The following is a 13,157-nucleotide window of genomic DNA, read 5'->3' as shown; positions in this document are numbered from 1 at the left end:
TTTCCTCCCTTAGGTCCCTATACCTTTAGTATCTGTGACACTTCTAGCTTCTCTGAGTACACCCGGGGAGGCATTGTCAGTCAGGTTAAAGTACCTAAGAAGATCAGCTTTGTAAGTATGTGTGGAGGTGGGCTATAGGGTCCTACAGCTCTAGGATTTTCACGTCTCTGGTGCTGATATCCCACTCTCCACAGAAATCCTTGCTAGTGTCACTGGCAGAACCAGACTTTGTGATAACGGATTTTGCCAAGTTTTCTCGCCCTGGTCAGCTGCACATTGGCTTCCAGGCCCTGCACCGCTTCTGTGCTCAGCATGGCCGGTCTCCTCGGCCCTACAATGAGGTAGATGAGTGGGCAAGCCAGCCGGCATCTTTGGCCCAAAGCCTCACCTGCTCTCCCATCTACTGTCTCCCTCTCTCATTCCCACTGTTGGTCTGACTGGTCCTCTCTTGGTTCTCTTTGCCTTTCCAGGAGGATGCAATAGCACTGGTGGCCTTAGCCCAGGCTGTGAATGCCCGAGCCCTGCCAGTGGTGCAGCAGGACCCCCTGGATGAGGACCTCATTAGAAAACTCGCATATGTGGCTGCTGGGGATCTGGCACCCATAAACGCCTTTATTGGGGGCTTGGCTGCCCAGGAAGTTATGAAGGTCAGTATGGTTAAAGAAGGGCAGAGCTGAGGACAGGCCAGGTGCCCTCCCGATTCCATCACTGGCTGTCCATCTGGGTCCGATTCCTATTAAGCACTGATGACCTCCCATTTCTTACCATCCTTCCCAGGCTTGCTCTGGGAAGTTTACGCCTATTATGCAGTGGCTGTACTTTGATGCACTTGAGTGTCTCCCTGAGGACAGACAGGCCCTCACAGAGGACAGATGTCACCCGGTATGTGAAGGGGCCCCATGGGGAAGGTATTATTTTGGGTCTCTGCATGGCAGCTCATCTCTGATCCTCCTCCCTTCACATGACACAGTGCCAGAGCCGTTATGATGGGCAGGTGGCTGTATTTGGCTCAGACCTGCAAGAGAAGCTGGGCAAGCAAAATTACTTTTTGGTGAGTGATGCCATGGGGCACCAGCTACATCATCTTTACTTGCCTCTGGCCAATCTTTTCTAGAGTCTCCTGCCTCACTAAGGCAGTTAATTGTTTTGTTTTGTTTTGTTTTTTTCCCCTCATCTCCTCCCTTTCTGCATTTTCTTCATACTCAGAAAAGCCTGATAATGGGCCTTTATTCCCCCATCTGGGGCCTCCTTTCTCAGATGACAGTAGTTGTTTATGGCTCTAGGATTTGAATATGTAATACAGGACCCTCTTACCCTCTCTGTATCTTCAGGGGAAGTGAGGACTAACAGGTTTCTTTTCTTCGCTTTCACACTTTGTGTCTCTCTTCTTGGTAACCTCTCAGGTGGGTGCAGGGGCCATTGGCTGTGAACTCCTCAAGAACTTTGCCATGATTGGTCTAGGCTGTGGGGAGAATGGGGCAATCACTGTTACAGACATGGACACCATTGAGAAGTCCAATCTCAATCGACAGTTTTTGTTCCGGCCCTGGGATGTCAAGGTGAGTAGGTATACCTGGTAACTGGATGAGTTGCTTCTCTCTCTTTTCTCCTTTCTTCTCTCTCTTTTCTCCTTTCTTGTCCTTAATCTAATAGCTTAGGTCTTTTTACCTCTATCTATCTTTCTGCTTTTCCCTTCTCTCTCTTTTTCTACCACTCATTCTTTCCACAGATATTTGAATACTTACCATGTCTTTTTATTTCATTTATCATTTTATACCTACCCCCACTTTTTTTTTTCTCTCTCTACCTTTGGTAGCTGCTAATGTAGGACTCGGGAATCTAGGTATGTGGAAGGATCAATATGAGAAGTCTTATGTGTTATTTTTGCCTACTCAGGATTTTATTTCATTTTCTCATCCTGCTACTCTGCACTGCCCTAGATATTTGGGATACATTACATAGCATAGGAGAGCTTTCTGCCCTTGTCTAGTGAGAAAAGTCTGGAGGTCCACAACACTTTTCATCAAGTCCCCAAGGTCATTATTGTTTTAAGACTACCAAGACATCATTTGCCTTTTTATTCTTACTTTGTCAGTAAAAATTTCCATTCTACTTTAGGAAGGCTTCTATTAACTCAGTAACACTTCTTCTTCTTCTTTTTTTTTTAAATGACCAAATACATAATGGTACAAAAGCGAGAAATACCTAAGGATCTATTCAAAATGCAAAACAAGCCAGTAGATACTGGCATAGGTTGAGGATCTTACCTTGCAACTACACTTTAAAACACCGTTATTTCTCAGGTTTTGATTTTTTTAAATATCCACAATTATCTGAAAATGCTATTAAAATATTGTGTGAAACTGAGTATTTCTTCTGTGTACATTTAGCAGATTGAAAATGTGGTAGAGAAGAGAATCCATCTGCCTCCTAAGAGATTACATAACTTAAAACATTTGCAAAAATGTACATATTATTTGGGTTTTGTGACTGACATTTTTGTACTGGAAAACATTTTTCATATTTATATTTCTACTATGTAATGGAATCATTTCATTTTCAAATCAACTAATAATAAAATCTTATCAGTTTAATTTTTTTTAATTATGTTAGTCACCATACAGTACGTCACTAGTTTTTGAGGTAGTTTAAATTCCTAATACAGGACAAACTGGTCGCTGTAACCCCACATAGCAGCTGTTCTTCTTAAGATCCTTATATTTGAGGATGGTTGCAATAAACAGTAATTTACAATAGGCAAGTACACGGCTGATGTTAAGAAGGTACAATGAAACATGAAAAACCAGGATGAGAGGGAAGTGCCATAGAGAGTGGTTTGCACTATGGTAAAGGAAGTCCTCAGCAGGAGGGTGGCATTTCCTTCCTTGGATGATAGAGGAGAATGAGAAGGTAATTCAGGAAGGAGTGTATCGGGTAAAGGTAACAGCCTGAGCAAAATTCTGATGTTGGAATATCACTCACTGTGTAAGGAACGGAGTGGTCATTCAGAAGGGACCATGGTAAGAGATGAGGTTCTAGAAGTAACATGAGCCAACTCATACCCTAAGTGAAAGTGAGAGCTAGTGGGGGGTTTTGAGCAAAAGAAGAATGTGACCTGACTTGGCTTTCACAGGATATTGTTTATATTTGTACAAGGACCTTGGCTTTATTTGGGTAATGGCATCCCGACTCTGGATGCTGTTAAGTCAAAAAGCAATAAATGTTGCAGATACCTGATGTGTTGTCTCCTACCTGGTTTATGTAGTTTAAATTCCTAGGGTTTTCCTAGGAATTCCTAAGGTTCCTTTTCTGCTAGGCCTCAGGCCCGTTTGCCACAGCCTCAGTCGTGTGACATTTGTCATAGACTACTGCTAAACCAGGGAGCCTACTGAACTCACAGTGTAGATCTTGCCCACCATTAGAGAAAGCAGTTGTCAGAACAACTCTGTAACAGTTTATTGGGTGAATGTATGAGTGACTGCTGCATCTCCATCCCTACCCAGAAATTGAAATCTGACACAGCTGCTGCAGCTGTGCACCAGATAAATCCTTACATCCGGGTAATGAGCCATCAGAATTGTGTTGGCCCTGACACAGAGCATATCTATGATGACAGCTTCTTCCAGAACCTTGATGGTATTGCCAATGCCGTGGACAATATGGATGCTCGTGAGTTTGGGGGTGGGGGTGAGGACAAGGGCAGAGTTAATATGTGTCTGTTTGGGGGTGTATCTGTTCTCTTGTTGTATCCTAATGTTATCACCCCCTGTCGTCTTCTCACAGGCATGTACGTGGACCGCCGCTGTGTGTACTACCGTAAACCACTGCTGGAGTCAGGCACACTGGGCACCAAGGGCAACGTGCAGGAGGTTATCCCCTTCCTGACAGAGTCCTACAGCTCCAGCCAGGACCCTCCTGAGAAGTCCATCCCTATCTGCACACTGAAGAACTTCCCCAATGCCATCGAACACACACTGCAGGTGATCACTTTTGGAGGGAGGGAGAGGTAGAAGAGACAGGCACCTAAGCAGCCTCTCAGCCACCAACTTGTCATTCAGGTGATATAAGTGCCAGTTAACATGTACCTTTTCTTCAAGTCTCTTTCTCTCATTTTACACCCTGCAGTCTAAGCTTTACTAAATGATTCATTTCTTTTAACTTAAAAATGTTTAGTTTGTAAACACAGAGATGGATATTCATATAATATGTAATGTATTTTATTTAACTTACATATGAGTAATGAAGGTGTGAGCTCATATAAACAGAAGATTATATTCCTGCTAAAAAATTAATTTTTTAGCAATTATTTCTGCTAGTTATTTAATTACTTGTAATATTTAGCCCATATTTGGATTTACCTAACTGTTGCACCAAGGAATTTGTTAAGAATTGTGTAATTCAATTGTTTAAGAATTGGCATGTCAGGATAATTCTCTGCGTATAACGTACATACACAATGGTGTACGTATCGTCTAAATGGACAATATACTTAACCAATACACAGAACCTAACTCAAATTCCAGTGTTCTTTGAACCCAAGGATGACCACTGTATTATGTATTTATTAGGTAGTATTCTTCTTAATGCAGTCCTTAAAGACCATATTTTAGAGTATGGGAGTAGGAGGAAGATAAGGAGAAACAGAACACAGTTTGCACTACTTGCTTCCATCCCAGCAGTTACCAAATGGATGTATTTAAACTGATAGATAAACCATGTGTAAATGTGTCTCCATCTCACCATGTGTATATGCATAAGTACATGTACACACATGTGTATGTTTACAGACATATACGTGTGTGTGTGTGTCCATACTTGTAACCTTTATTAGATAATTACTCTATTGCCATGCCACATATGCAGAAGGACTATAAAACTGCTCTTAAAATAAATTCAGTATGTGACTCTTGAACTTAACCTCCTCACATCTCAGATTCCTTATGTGTAAAATAAGAGGAGAGAAGTACTTCTCTCAAGGCTTTGTAAAGTATTTATCATTTAATGAGTCCTTGACACTATTTAAGTGAGCTTTACATATGTATGTCTATGGTCATTTCAACATATCAACCCATGAGTTACAGATATTTCATTTACAGAATACATTTTCAGAATAAGGATACATAGATAAAGGCATTACCTTTTTAGCCACAGCACTGTGGCTGAGCTGTCCTTTGAACCTGGATCTCTAGGTTCCAGATCACTTCACCAGTGGCTGTATTTACTGACCTTGTAATTTGCAGAGAGCAAAACTTGTATCTCATTCTCTGTCTAGTCCCCATGATCTGTATGGATCATTCATGTTTTATTTTTGGTGTGAGCTTTGTTCTTTCTTCTTGAAACATACCACATCTAGATTAGGGTGTACCTATCTTAAGAATAAGTTTTCTATATATATATATATAGAAAACTTTGAAAACCAAAGTCTTTAATTTGTATAACCACTGCTCAGATCAAGGTCATTGGTTTTCACATTGGGATGGTAGGTGTTGGAAGTTTGAGGAGCCCCTTATAAGGGGCCTTCTTCCTTTGTTCTCTGTGGTCACCATATTGTTCCTAATTGCTTCATTCACTGATGGTCTGTTTTATATATATTTATATTTATTTTAAATATTTAAATAAATATTATATTTATATATATATATATATTTTATATATATTTTACTTATTTATTTGTCAGAGAAAAAGCAGGCAGAGGGAGGGAAAGCAGGCAGAGGGAGAAACAACCTCCCCACTGAGCAGAGAACCTGGTATGGGAGTTGATCCCAGAACTCTGGTATCATGAACTGAACTGAAGGCAGATGCTCAACCGACTGAGCTACCCAGGCATCCCATCTTGTGCCTACGAAAGCCCACTTTGTGTTTCAGGCCAATGTAATCTCTTTGCTTTGTCTGCAGTGGGCTCGGGATGAGTTTGAAGGTCTCTTTAAGCACCCGGCAGAAAATGTCAACCAGTATCTCACGTGAGTAATCCTGTCCGAATGTTCTCTCACTTCTCTGCCTAGTCAAGCATACTGTAACCACTGTATGGCTCAGCACCAGCCACATGTTCTGAATCAATTAATGAATGCATGGGCCTCCTGCCACTGGAGAGTCGGGACCAGCTCTCCATGTAGTTAAGCCCACTCCTGGGGCCTCTGTGTAATCTTGCCCATTTTTGCTGTGATTCCTGTCAGAGACTCCAAGTTTGTGGAACGGACACTGCGCCTGGCAGGCACCCAACCCCTGGAAATGCTGGAAGCCATGCAGCGTAGCTTGGTGCTACAGCAGCCACAGACCTGGGCTGACTGTGTGACCTGGGCTTACCACCACTGGCACACTCAGTACTCCAACAACATTTGCCAGCTTTTGACAACTTTCCACCTGACCAGGTATTACATACTTGCTGAGTTCATTTGGCAGAATGCATTTTCTAGAAGCAGGTAGTGTTCTGAGAGCTCTTGTCGTAGCTAATTCAGCTATGGGAGGCACACCAAGACCATTTTATAAGACCTCAAGAAAAAATGAGCCAGTGCTTTTGGGTGGCTCAGTTGGTTAAGTGTTTGCCTGCAGCTCAGGTCATGATCTCAGGGTCCTGGGATGGAGTTCTGCATGAGGCTCCCTGCTCCAGGGGAGTCCTTCTCAACCTACACCCACACTGCCCCCCCCCCTCTAAAATGAATAAATCTTTAAGTTTTTTTTTTAATTCCAGTTAGTTATACCATACAGTGTGGTATTAGTTTCAAGAGCAAAATATAGTGAGTAATTCAGCACTTCCACATGATACCCACTACTCATCACAAGTGCATTCCTATATCCCCATCACCTGTTTTACCCACCCCCCCCATTGCCAGTGGTAACCATTAGTTTGTGCTCTATAGTTGAGAGTCTTTTTTTTTGTTGTCTCTCTCTCTCTTTTTACCCCCTTTGCTCATCTGCTAAATTCCACATATGCGTGAAATCATATGGTATTTGTCTTTCTCTGACTTATTCAATTAGCCTAACAGTCTCTACCTCTATGCATGCCATTGCAAATGGCAAGATTTCATTCCTTTTTATGGCTTTGAGTAATATTCCATTGTATACATATACCATATCTTCTATCTATGCATTTATTGTTCGATGACTTTTGGGCTGTTTCCTTAATTTGGCTATTGTATGTTGTGATAAACATCGGGGTGCAAGTATCTCTGTGAATTAGTATTTTTGTATTCTTTAGGTAAATACCTAGTAATACAATTGGTAGATTATAGGGTAGTTCCCTTTTTAACTTTCTGAGGAAACTCCATACTGTTTTCCACAGTGGCTGCACCAGTTTTCATTTCCACTAACAGTGTATGACCTTTCCTTTTTCTCCACATCCTTACCAACAGTTGTTTCTTATGTTGTTGATTTTAGCCATTCTGATGGGTGTGAGATGATATCTCATTGTAGTTTTGATTTGCATTTCCCTGATGATGAGTGATGTTGAACATCTTTTCATGTGTCTGTTGGCCAACTGTAAGTTTTCTTTGGAAAAGTATCTATTCGTGTGTTCTGCCCATTTTTTAATTGAATTATTTATTTTTGGGGTGTTGAGTTTTACAATCTTTTTAAGATTTTTATTTATTTATTTTTAACTTTTTTTATTATGTTATGTTAGTCACTATGCAGTACGTCGTTAGTTTTTGATGCAGTGTTTCATGATTCATGATGCGGTCCGTGGTTAAAGGAATGAGACTGAGAAAAAGTGAAAGTTATGCAAAGCCTCCGAAGAGAGTGACCCTGTCCCAATGTCACAGGCTGGTTTTATAGAGCATAACCTCAGACCTCAAGGTATGTGGCTTCTATTGTTAGGGTGTTTACTCCCCGAATCGATACCTGGAACCAATACCAGGAACTACTGGGGCGTTTATTCCTGGAATGAAGTCCATGGATGTAAACAACAATATGGCTACCTAGGAAATATAGAATTGCTCTAGCTATTTGTTAATTGTTAAACAGGTTTTAACATTAAATCAGTCCTAACAATTCATTTTTTGCATATAACACCCAGTGCTCCGTGCAGTGCTTTCTCTCTGTAATACCCATCACTGGGCTAGCCCACCCCCACCCCCAGAAACCCTCAGTTTGTTTCCCAGAGTCCATAGTCTCTCATGGTTGGTCTCATCCTCTGATTTCCCCCTTTCATTTTTCCTTTCCTTCTCCTCCTAATGTCATCCATGCTATTCCTTGTGTTCCACATATAAGTGAAGCCATGTGATAATTGTCTTTCTCTGCTTGACTTATTTCACTTAGCCTAAGACTGTTTCTCCCTCTCCTCTGCCCCCTACCCCCCCAAAAAATAAATAAATAAATCTTAAAAAAAGAAAAAAAAAGAGTACAACTGGTTCACATTCCAGCTTCATTTGACTTTAGAGAGAGCCAGTCATGAATTTTCTCTCTGCATCTTAGTATCCTCATCTGTGAATAATTATGACCTAGTTCTTGAGAGCTTTTGAGGATTAATTAGTATTTATTAAGCTATTTAAGTTGGTATAATGCCTGAAAATTCATAAGATACTGATAGTTCTATATATGTATCAAAAAGTGAATGCCCAGGGATAGTGAGTTGGGACGTCTAGGTCTGAGATGAGGAGTCAGGATTGTCTCCTCTCAGGCCCTGCTCCCTCAAACCCTTTCTATCCTCTTAGCTTACAAGCTCTGGAGCCCTATTCTGGTCTGGGCCCAAACGTTGACTTATCTTTGATGTCAACAATGTAAGTCTCCCCTTAGGGTATCCTGGGATCAGGTGGAAAGTGGTGGCTGAGAAGAAGGCCTGAGGTTCCAGGGTGAGGTCTGGATCTGCTCACTAGTCCATATCTTGCCTTCTAGCCCCTGAATCTGGATTATGTGGTGGCTGCTAACAATCTCTTTGCCCAGACCTATGGGCTGATGGGGTCTCAGGACTGAGCTGCTGTGGCCATACTTCTACAGTCTGTGGACATCCCTGAATTCACCCCCAAGTCTGGAGTCAAGACCCATGTCTCTGACGAGGAGCTTCAAAAAGCCAGTGCCTTGTTGGTGAGGGTGCTTAATCCAATTGGCTCAGAGCACTGTTCCATTTATCTTATGTCCAAATTTCTACACTAGTTGTCCTAGTTTCTCTGTGATGAGTTCCCAAGCCTGAGTTTTACCCATGCTTCCCTGTGGTCTTTGTTTCAGTCAGTGTTAAGATGGGTGGTTGAGGTAAATTCTTTCATATATTCCTCCTTTTTCTTCCCATTTTTCTTCCCATTCTGGCTCCCGGGAGGATTAATTGTACATTTTCTTTCTGCATGTGTATTTGCCTTTTTTGTTCTCCTTTACTCCATTTTCTTTTTCCTCTGTTTTTCAGACTCTTGGCAAATAGTTTGCCTTGATGTCTTCCCTGGGTCATCTCCTTCCTGAAATCCCCATCCATATCTCCAGCTTTCACCTGTATGTATTTTCATCCTAGTATTGACCTCCCTGTCTTTCTTCATCTCCTCTCAAGGTCTTCCTCCTCATCTAACCTTTTTAACTATCTTCCAGCTCCCAGCTTCCGTCTTCCTCTATCTGTCCCATATCTGTCTGATGCTCTCTAAGTCCCTCTCTATTTTGTATATTTTCTATATATATATTTCCATTTTTTCTCTGTATATCTGTCCCCATCCTTCTCTTTTCTAAATACCTCATCTCTCTTGTTCCTCTCTGTATATGTCTTTGTGTGTATCTCTAGAGTTGTCAGCATTGCGTGTATTTCCTCCTAGCTCATCATCCATATGTAATTTTAATCTCTGCCATTCTTCTTCATCTTCAAATTTTGATTTTATCCTGTTCACATTTCTCTTCTCTTCCTGTTTTTCCCTATTGCTACTTCTTGTATTTTGTTCCCCTGCATTTCTGTTGTTTCCCTCTCTGTCTCCTCCATATCTCTCCTTTTCTGTCTGTGGCACTTTTTAAAATCTCCTATCTCTGTATTGTAATCTACTTTTTTTAATTACAGTAGAAACACCTAAGATTTACAGTGTTAAGCACTTTAAAAAAAGATTTAATTTATTTATTCAACAGAGAGAGAGCGTGCACATGCACAAGCAGGGGGAGTAGCAGACAAGGGGGAGGGAGAAGGAGACTCCCTGTGGGGCTTGATCCCAGGACCCTGAGCCAAAAGCAGACACTTAATCAATGAAGCCACCCTAGAGTCCCAAGTGTTAACCATTTTTAAGTGTTCTGTTTAGCAGCATTCAATATATCAATGCTGTTATGAAATGTCTCCATGACTTTCCCACCTTCCAAATATGAAATCTTGTCCACACTAAAATAACTCTTCAGTCTCCTGGCCAGCCACTGTTTTGTCTTCAGTATCTATGACTTTGGGTCTCTTACAGATACATATATCATGTAAGTGGCATCTTGAAGCAGTCATCTTTCTGTCTCTAACCATAAAACAGTCTGGCTGTATCCATTTCCTTGCAAATGGCAAGATTTCATTCTTTTTGATAGCTGAGTAATATCCCATTGTGTGGACACATGACTTCTTTAGCCATTCATTCACAAATGGACACTTGGACTTCTTCTGCCCTTACCTGTTCTGAATAGTGTTACGGTCTACATCCGTTCTTATTGCTATTATTTGTTCAACATCTCCATTTATATCTTTATGGTCCTACTCCTGTCTACATCTTTCTTTCTTCTGTGGGGACACATTTCCCTGCTCCACAATTCCCTGCTCCCCCAGCTCTTTCCCACAGTGCCTCTCCTATTCAGATCCTTGATCTGTCTGAAATCTCTGCCCCATTCTACTCTCCTTTCTTCTCATACCCTGGCCTGGAATTTAAAGGGCTAACATGTCCCTCTCTTCCTACAGATGATACAGGAGCCTACAGGAGCTCAGAGCCATGATTCCCAGCCCAGAGAAGCTCCCTGGGTTCAAGTTGTACCCTATTGACTTTGAGAAGGTGCTGGGGAGGGTATGGGCTGAGACATCATAGGCTTCTTTGGGACTAGGATTGCCAGATTCTGTGGCTGGTCTGAAAAGTAATCAAGGTGCAAATATAGTTGAATCCTTAGTAGCCAAGAAAACTTGTTTTCCTCTAACTCCCTCTTCCGTATCTGTCCTCTCTTCCCATTCACAACAGGATGATAATACCAACTTTCATATGGATTTCATTGTGGCTGCATCCAACCTCCGAGCAGAAAACTATAATATTCACCCAGCAGATCGGCATAAGGTAATGATAGTATAGAGCTTAAGCTTTCACCCTTTCACAAGGGTGAGTCTCCACATTTGTCCTCCTCTGTAGACCCTGAACCTCTCTAATGATGTCCTCTGCTGGTCATCTTCTCTCTGGCAGAGCAAGCTGATTGCAGGGAAGATCATCCCAGCAATTGCCACAACCACAGCAGCTATAGTTGGCCTTGTGTGTCTGGAGTTATATAAAGTGGTGCAGAGACACTGGCAGTTTGACTCTTAAAAGAATAGCTTCATGTAGGCCCTGCCCTTCTTCAGCTTCTCTGAACCCCTTGGCCCACCCCCACACCAGGTAGGGGCCTGCTTATATGGAAACCTTTGGTTTTGCCCATCAGTGAGTGAGACTGCATGTATGTGGTGGGTAGGATGTGTGTGCATCTGTATTTATGGAGAGCTGCCTCATAGCAGGTGATGCTCTTTGTATGTTTGGGTACCATGCTCTTTGTGTACCATTTGTCCATTCATTATACAGTTTTTGCATTGTGCCAAGTATAAATGTGACTGGCATCTTTGAGAAGTAATGAGAAGGTCAGGATAGTTAGACGATATTAAATGGGAAGGTAAAGGAAGTGGAAGGTGTGAAGAAGATACCAGGATCGCTTTATTGTGTAGACACATTGGTCAATATAATAATATAGCTTGCACACAGTGATATGGGGCCCCAGGAGGGTTGAGACAAAAGAAGGTTGTGATTGATCTGTCTTAAAAAGTCAAGTCGAGTGGTTAGGCTAGGATCATCTGGGTTAGCCCATATTCCACTCCCCTGTGTTTTGTCCTACGGTACTATAACCAAGAGTGGACATTGTGGGATCATGTTGAGGTACAGGGGCTACAGCCTAATGGTGAAGAGATGACTCTCAAACAGTTCCTTGACTACTTTAAGGTAAGGCTTTTCTACACTGCCTTCCCCTAGGGGTGGTGATTGTATTCTCCTTTTCTATGACACTGTTGTCTGTCCTCCTTCCCACTCTCTCCAGACAGGACACAAATTAGAGATTACCATGCTGTCCCAAGGTGTATCCATGCTGTACTCCTTTCTCATGCCAGCTACCGAACTCAAGGAATGGTTGGATCAGCCATGAGCTGGCCACTGGGCAAGCTATGGTAGGCCCTGTGTGGGGTGGAAAACCTTACTACTTATGTTCATGGCTTTCCCTACCTTCTTCACCCCCATATGTCTCTCCTCTCTTGATATGTCCCTGACCCTCACCTCTCCCTTCCCAGGATGACAGAAATTGTTATCCATGTGTAGAAGCAAAAGCTGGGCCGCCATGTGCAGGCACTGGTGCTTGAGCTGTGCTGCAACGATGATACTGGCGAGGATGTCGAGGTTCCCTATGTACACTACGCTATCCACTGACTCCCAGACCCCAAACAGTTTACTTTCAGATCCCGTCTAGTTGTGCCAAAACATGTGCCTGGCCAGGCACATAAACTTTACATCCCTTTGAGAACTTTTTTTGTGGTTGCTTTCTACTATTTAGAATTGGAATTGTTAATAAAGACTTATTAACGCAGATGTGGCACGTCTTGGTTTTGGCAATGGCCTATGCCCTGTTTCCTCTGGGAAATGATGGGCTTTGTTCAGGTCATAATTCAGAGTTCAGCCCCATCCCAGAAATATGGAATGGGTCCCAAATCCAAGGTTATGAGACAGAGAAAATTAAATGCAGCTCATCTAATAAATATGAGGTTTGCTTCTTTTTCCTCCTGTCCTCCCTCAACAAAAAAGAGAAAGGTTGGGGTGCCTGGGTGGCTCAGTGGGTTAAAGCCTCTGCCTTCAGCTCAGGCCATGATTCCTGGGTCCTGGGATTGAGTCCCGCATCGGGCTCTCTGCTCAGCAGGGATCCTGCTTCCTCCTCTCTCTCTGCCTGCTTCTCTGCCTACTTGTGATCTCCGTCCGTCAAATAAATAAATAAAATCTTTAAGAGAGAGAGAGAGAGAGAGAGAG

At 42.3% G+C, this 13,157-nt stretch overlaps 1 pseudogene across 1 annotated transcript; it reads left to right on the top strand.

Moving 5' to 3' along the window:
- Window positions 1–12: 12 nt before the first annotated feature.
- Window positions 13–12,566, top strand: LOC111140181 (annotated as a pseudogene). Its single transcript, XR_002640129.1, has 18 exons — window positions 13–111; window positions 195–341; window positions 471–647; window positions 778–882; window positions 971–1,051; window positions 1,404–1,559; window positions 3,504–3,669; window positions 3,784–3,980; window positions 5,896–5,960; window positions 6,174–6,368; window positions 8,649–8,714; window positions 8,830–9,026; window positions 10,832–10,913; window positions 11,094–11,186; window positions 11,310–11,497; window positions 11,987–12,089; window positions 12,184–12,284; window positions 12,431–12,566. The product of XR_002640129.1 is annotated as a ubiquitin-like modifier-activating enzyme 1 (transcript).
- The last annotated feature ends 591 nt before the right edge of the window (window positions 12,567–13,157 follow it).

The sequence above is a fragment of the Enhydra lutris genome, unplaced genomic scaffold (assembly GCF_002288905.1).
Source record: "Enhydra lutris kenyoni isolate GAN:26980312 unplaced genomic scaffold, ASM228890v2 scaffoldscaffold224, whole genome shotgun sequence".
Classification (NCBI taxonomy): Eukaryota; Metazoa; Chordata; class Mammalia; order Carnivora; family Mustelidae; genus Enhydra; species Enhydra lutris.
Note: the sequence above shows the minus strand (reverse complement) of the source record. Positions and strands in the feature narration are given on the sequence as shown.